We start from the raw sequence: 7,802 nt of genomic DNA on the forward strand, positions 1-7,802 counted from the left end.
GTGACGTGGCCATCACAAAAGTTCTGTGTGCTGCGGCAGAGCCATGACACCACCAGGGCTGGTTCTAGGAGCTGGTGGTTGCCTGCTGTGACACAGCCATGAAATCACCAAGGTTGGTGCCTGGAGCTAGTGCTGCATCACTGTGACATGGTTATTATCTTCTACTAGTCAGGCAAGAAAAAACAAATAAATAATAAACACAAAAATAAATAAATTAAATAACAGCTGGCAATACTGGGGTGGGAAATTAGACAGCTGTGGCAACAATTTAAAGAACAGAACCTCAGCAAAGGTTAGAAAAGAATTAAAAGCAGCAAGTCCTACCCACTGTCCAATTTCAAAGATTGTGTGGTACTTGCTGTTGAGATTTGTGGGTTTGAAAAATAAATTCAGCTGGCAAGGGAAGAGCCACTGATGTCATCTGACCTCTGTAAGACCTTTCACATGGTCCCCCATAATATCTTTGTCTCTAAATTAGAGAGATATGGATTTGATCAATGGACTGTTCAGTGGATGAGGAATTGGTTGGAGGTCGCATCCAGAGGGGAGTGGTCAACGGCTCGATGTCCAGATGAAGATCAGTGTTCCTCAGAGGTCCATATTGGGACTGGTACTGTTTAATACCTTCATCAGTGGGATCAAGTGCATCCTCAGCAAGTTTGTGGATAACACTAAGCCGAGTGGTGTGGTTGACACACCTGAGGGACAGAATGCCATCCGGAGGGACCTGGACAAGCTCGAGAAATCGGCCTGTGTAAACCTCACAAGGTTCAACAAGGCCAAGTGTGAGTTCCTGCACTTGGGTCTGGGCAGCCCCCAGTACCAATACAGGATAGGGGATGAAGGGATTGAGAGCAGCCCTGGGGAGAAGCACTTGGGGGTACTGATGGATGAAAAGCTGGACATGAGCTGGCAATGTGTGGTGGCAGCCGAGAAAGCCGACCCTACCCTGGGCTGCATCAGGAGAAGCGTGGCCAGCAGGTCGAGGGAGGTGATTCTGCCCCTCTGCTCTGCTCTGGTGAGACCTCACCTGGAGCCCTATGTCTAGTTCGGGGGTCCCTAGCACAGGACAGACATGGACCTATAGGAGCAGGTCCACGGAAATGATCCAAGGGCTGGAACACCTCTCCTATGAGGAAAGGCTGAGAGAGTTGGGGTTGTTCAGCCTGGAGTGCCTCTATCCTCCTCTACAGTCTCTATCCTCCACCACCCCGCCTCGTCCCTCACATACCAGTCTCATTTACGGGATGAGCTTTCTGCCATTAGCAAGCCGTCTATGCACCTAGAGCAAGGATTTGGCCCATTGGGAGCTCATCGCTTTTTAAAGCACATTAGGGAACAGGCCCCAGATGACCCAGTTGAAAGATTGCTGATTTCAAGGGCTGGAGCTGTGAAGTTTATCAAGATTTCAACAGATGCTATGGCAAGCGCATTACTGATCTGGTTGAAGGGCTCATCAAGGGCTCATGGGGTACAGCTCATTTCCAGTTTCAGTGTGGAGAGGATGTTCCCGAGCACCAGGGGTGTGGGTGGTAAAAGGCCGCCTGCAGACGAGCCTTTCTCTGCCTCTTACTATGGCAGATGAGTTCAGTGACCATGTTTAGATCCCCACCACCTTTAGGCCTCACCTGCAAAACAGAAATTAAGGTAGCTCCCAGTCCTGTGGCTCCTGGGAGGGTCAATTGGATAAACAGCTGTGCTCTTGGCTTTGGCATCCTTCACATGCAGAGGAGACCTGGCTGGGGATACCTCTGTGGGGGTTGATAAAACAGCAGGGTTTGGAGTCTGCCAGCCTTGACTATCCAGCCATGAGTTGATGGGGATATTGCTTGGACTGGCTAGTGCCACCTGAGCATGGACTCTGTGCTGGCTCCTGTGTTGACTGCCCTCAAAAGCAAACACATCATTGCTTGGTGCTTACAGATGTGTCGCAGCTGGACTGGGGTAGCAGCCAGGCAGCGCTCAATGACCACCAGCATGGGCTGTGCTCTATGTGCAAGCTCAAGCTGAGTCTCAGTGCTGCGTGGCAAAGCTCTGCATGAGCTGGAATGGGGGTCGAGCTCCAGGACTTGCTGATGCACCTATCATCTTCAGGCCCTGAAGGAAAATGTTATACCTCTGCTAAAAAACTGACTGTGGTCCTGCATGCCTCCTGCAACAGCAGAGAGTGCTCCTCTGGGGGCATCTGTTCAGCCAGTGGTTGCCCCCTGCAGCATGCTGCTCCAGGCTGATGCCTGCCAGGCAGGGAAGGAGGCTATGGCTACCACCCTCCTCAGAAAGTCATCTTGGGTCACACCATGTCAGCACCTCAGGCATGGTGGGATGCTGGGTGATAGCAATCTAGCAGGACTAAGCTCTTGCTTGTAGGGTTGTCTCTGTGAGAAGTTCCTCAGCAATCAACCACCCTTTGCCCTAGGACAATACAGGCACCATAAGGGCATAGGCTTGCCCTTTACTCTGCACAGCCACCCTCCACTCAGCTTTTTCTCCGCACAGGAACAGGAAAATCCATCCTCCTTTTAACACCAATGATTGACTTTTTTATGTTGAACTGGAGAGGCTCTTCAGAGGCAACAGGGCTTGTGTCAGAGCACATCCAAGCCTACAAAAGCTCTGCAAAGCTGCATCTGAGACATTTCCAGCGCTAACCTCTGAACAGGTTTTCCAGGAAGACATCACCCCCTGGGACGACAACGGCATGGGTGGTCCCACTATCAGAGGTAATCACAGCAAGGGTCCTTTTTGTGGAATTTGGGCGAAATCTTAGCTTTTCAGATAGGAAAGGTGGACATTAGTGTCTCAGTCACCCAGGGTAAAACTGGTGATACAGGACCAACAATAAAGTTCTTGTCTATCCTGGACTCCAGCAACAAGCTTTGAAAAGGAGGCAGTACTTTCCTTATATAATAGTCTGGGTATAATGTGCAGGCAATTTAAAAGTTAGCAGCTTTATGCCTATAGCAGGTGTTTGTTTAAGAGAGATTTCACAGTACAGAAAGAGGTAAATAGCAGATTCCTTCCTTTAATGGGCCGCAGGCTCATTGTTTAAGATTTCACTTTCTCCCGCATGAGTTTTTTATTCGTTAAAGGGATTCACTCTATTTCCAAGGATGTTCTTTTCTCCTTTATTGACAATTCACCTACCATGTTGAAAGTTGACTATCTGGATGGGGGACAAGCAGTTGCTATGTCTCTGCTCGCAGCCTGGGTGTACTTTCTACCTCCACAAGTGACTCCTCTCACACTGAAAACACGCAACTTGACAAATCTCATGTTTTCCAGATGCAGTGTTTTCTGAAAGACAAATTGTGTCTTCAAAAGGCTGCATTTTTCAACCTCAAAACAGGCATGTCATTGCAACAGGCTTGGAATTTGCTTTTGAGACGAACCAGCTTATCGAATTCAAAAATGTCTGCAAAATCTTTGAATTCTATTTAATTCCTCCCCACCTCCCCCATAATTTTTCTTCTCTTGCCTGCAAAATCTGTGCATGAGCCTGTTTCTTCAGGACAGGGCTCTGTGTAAGGGGAACAATCTCCACTGGTAAGGTACACACAGTGGGAATTATCTGGTCAAGAGACCGCCACGAAATAAGGAAACCATCACACATTGGAGGAGGTAGTAAATACTCTCAGACACATCATAGGGACTTTTCTGCCTCTCAAACTGACAGTTCTTTCACAGGAGACTGCCCTTTCCCACACTTGGGCAACTTGAACCTGTTGATCTGAGCGAGCCCAGACCCACGGGCTGTCCCATGTGTTTATTTGCACATGCGTGACTTGGGTGTCAAGATCAACAGAGGACAGTGGTGAAACTTTGGCTCTGGTATGTGGGACACTCCGTATTGTTCCAGCATCTCTCCTCATAGACTTATGAAACTGAGAGACCTTGCATTCGCAGCCCTTCTGCTTAATCACATGACCGATGGCATCCCCATGCCTCACAAAAGCAGCTTTTGTGTTGCCAGCTGAAGCCAGACTTGGCATGGACCAGCGGAGAGCGTGTCCTCTCCAGCCTCACCACAAGGCAGGCAGCCTGCACAGCTGTAGGATTGGTCACAAAGTCCTTGACCCCCCACTACAACATGTGCAGCCACACGCTAAGGACCAGGCAGGGTTTGAAGCCAGCTGCCCTGGCAGGATTTGGCCATCAGAAAATCCAGATGTTGCCACTGCTGGAGGTCCTCTCCACTCCCCTACTCTCTTCCACCACCCCGCTCCAACCAGCTGGTGCTGCTTCTGCTCCTTGAGTCTAATTTAAAGAGAAACCATGAAGGCTCCTCACTCCTGATCTCCTAATTCTCTCATGTTCATAAGGTGTTGATGGGATTTGCTGAACGGACAGGCAGCTGTAAGGTAGGAATTAAAAACAGCTAAAGGTGCACTGGTACAGACAACTCCAGAGACGTAACCTGGAGTAAACACAGGAGGCTGTTAGAAAAGGTTGCATATCTTGCTGCTAGCAAAATGAAGTTTACTGCTAAAGAGTTCAGTCCAAATCCCTTATTCCCCTGAGACCTGGATCAGGATTTTTTTTAAATGACTTGTGACCCAGGAATAGCTCCAGATACTGGGTAAGTCAAACCCAGTGTGTGAATGATGCAAGAGCTGTGGACAATTTGCACCCACCTGGGTTCAACGGCACAGCTCCTGAACTTTGGGCTGCAATGTGAGTGTGGAAGCACAGATGTCCTGCTCAGAAGATGCATTTGCTAAAGCCTCTGGCTCCACATTAATGAGTAAAAGATCAGCTGTAGTATTCCCCCATACCATCTCCAGTTCAGTTCAGTGGGAAAAGGGTGTTTCCTCTGAGAAAGAAGGAGCAAACGAGAAAGAGAGCTTTGAATTAACGGCTATATAATTTGGTAATGGGATTTGAAAGTTCCCAATCAAAGAGAGAGTAATGGTCCAGATAAAAAAGATACAAAAGAAGCAGATGCTTCATGTGTGCACACTCAGCAGAGCTACAAAACAAGGCAGGAACAGCCCTGTATTAGCTTTAGTACATGGCCTTGAAGGAGGACTGGGTCTACCACAGTCCCCACCACCAGCAAGTCAACTCAGTAATTTAATAAAAAGTTCAAGCCGCATTTCTTTTGTGACCTTTGTAACAGAATTTATGATTGGTTTGCTGTCTTAAATTAGTCACAACTTCAGGTCCATGGGAAGCAAATAAATACTAGAGAAGACAAATTGTGATGGCCTCATCACTTTTGGTGGGATGCCCTGCCCTTTCCCACCAAATGCCAGGGTTTCCCAGGCTCAGATTTCCTGCACTGAAGAGCTTTGCAGGTCCTTTGTGATACGAAAAAATAATAAAAGTTTGTCCCATTCTTTCTTCCTGAAGAAGAAAGGCCTGGGAAAAAGCCTTGTAAGAATGAAATCAAAAGATGACAATTAAGAGGATGGCTGACTTAGCTCTTCCATCTAAAGCACTTCCTCATTTGAACACGTGAGCTTTTTTTTTTTCCTTCAAAGCTAAAAAGCAACAAAAAAGAAAAAGTTAATGATTTTGGGGGGTTCAAATAAACCATTTCTTTCCATTCACCCTTGAGATTCTCAGTTTTGTGTCAAGCAGCTGACAGTGATTCCAAATCGAGAAAAATTTATCTTGAAATAACATACTCATTTTTATTTTTAGCGCAGATAACCCCTGCAACAACACAAACTCTGTGCTAGCCTCTCCTTCACTCCCTTCTGTGACTTCTTGCTGAATGGATCCCTGCTCATACCCGGTCGCTGCCTGACCGCCCGATGGAGCCCCGCTGGCTGCCTCTCCGTGCAGCAAACTATCTCAAGGTCTCCATGGCTTGTAAACTCTGGGCCAATTTTTCAGCTGCTGGAAAGGATGGAGCACACCATGCACATGCCTGCACATATCTGCAGATTGATCTGCCTGTTTAGATAGAAAAACCATGGGAAAACTCAAGAGTATACAAAGATTTGCTATTTTTTAAATTAAATGCTTCCACTTTTTTTTTGCTTTTGCTTTATTTTTGGCATTTTTGTTTCATATTCACTCAAAGCTAAATTCTTTTCCCAAGTTTTGTAGCTCAGCCAAGCAAATGAATTCATAAAGCTCTAATTATTTGCATCTCACAAAAAGTCTTTGATCTGGAGCAGTGACCTCGATCTGATGGATGCACAGGGAGTCAGTGATCTACTCCTCAGGACAGTTCCAGTGAAATTCCCCTTGTTCACTGTGACCCTCTCATGTGACAAAGAACCTTCTGACCACTGCCCAACCCAAACACTGTGAAACACAGAGGAAACCAAGACAGACAGGAGCCCTCTACTTTGGAGATACAGAGCCAGCCATGATACTAAACTCCCTCAGTCAGGAGCCATGGATATGGTAGGTCATGGGGTCTTCAAGACTAGCAGCTTCAGAGGTTCAAAATCAGAAATCTAGTGGCAAAATCATGAAATGGATTGTAAATTCCCTCTGTATTTTCCCATGCTTGCCCCTATTAACACCTGTGAGTGTGGAAAGCACCACGAGGCTTTGGCTACGTGGAGGAAATGCCCACACCTACAGCGTGGTGACACAGCCAAGATGGTAGTGTCACACTTGGAAGGATACTGCTTGGCTTGGAAGTGCCTTTACATTGGAAGGATATGACTTCACAGTTTCTTATCAAGTTAGACTCTTACTCTGATTTTAAAAGATAAAATACTTGAATAATCAGGAACCAGAACTTTACATAGGCACAAAAATTCTGAGCTGATGAAATCACAGGGAGAAACACAAAATCATCAGCTCTTACCAGTGCTCCGGCACCCTCAGTCTGAGTCAGAAAACTCAAGGGACCAAAATGACGTCATATGTCACGGCGTGCCCAGAGCACCAGGCTTCTGTGATAGCCCCTCAGCTCTGTTGGCTGCAGCATGACCATGTCTGCATTTATTTCTGTTTGAGTCACTGCTGGTGACACAGGGAAAGGCTGTGCCATGGCCTCAGCATGTCCCTGTACTCTTTACGTCAGTGGAGGATGAGCATGGCTTTCTCTTAATCTTCATGTAGTCACAGATGAAAGGCCAAAAGGCGCTGTCTTGACCAGCCAGCCTGGCCTCCTGCCAGCACAAGTTTACAGCACTGTCCTGGATTTATTTTTGATAATCTAGAGAACTATCCACCTATGATTTACCACTAAGGACCAGAGGTTCAGAGGCCAGCTGTTTTGAATAACAGCTTTGAGCCTAAATGGATGAGAATCAGATGCAAAACCTATTGCTGTCTTTAGCGGCCAGTCAGCTAAAACAGCACATGCTGTTTACAACTTGGAGATATTTTAGTCTAAACATGGTATTTCCAGAGCTTTTATTTACATCAGGGTTCCCAAACCTGTCTGGTATTTAACTTCAGAATGGTTGTATTAATATTTCGTGAATCAGATTGTACTCCTGCGAAGGGCTGCTCTCTGTGTGCTGTGCATACCTGTCTCAGCCGAATGCTCAGGAGCTGGGGGAGCACAGCCAACTGTACACCACAGCTGTCACCTCAACAATCTGCATTTTGTAGGCCATCTGATTAGCTGTCTGTGGAGTTTGCTAGCCTGCCACACCATGTATTTTCTTCATCTTCTGGGAAAAAAAAATCAAAGAAAAAAAAGGATTTAAAAATTAAAATGCAAACAGTGCCTTAAGTGCCTATGTCATGTCTTCTCATGGAAACAAAGCAATATTCTCAGCCTGACACAGAGAAATAAATGTAGGCTTTTTTCTCTGCCACAGACTCTGCAGGATGCCCAAATCCCGGAGCGCTGCCCCATGCAGGGGGATTTCACCCAGTAACAGCAT

At 46.7% G+C, this 7,802-nt stretch overlaps 1 pseudogene; it reads left to right on the forward strand.

Annotated features, from left to right (window-relative positions):
- Positions 1–571: 571 nt before the first annotated feature.
- LOC118452996 overlaps positions 572–7,802 on the forward strand; it is a 114,732-nt pseudogene continuing 107,501 nt past the window's right edge.

Source organism: Egretta garzetta, unplaced genomic scaffold (assembly GCF_000687185.1).
Source record: "Egretta garzetta isolate BGI_Z169 unplaced genomic scaffold, ASM68718v1 scaffold368, whole genome shotgun sequence".
NCBI lineage: Eukaryota > Metazoa > Chordata > Aves > Pelecaniformes > Ardeidae > Egretta > Egretta garzetta.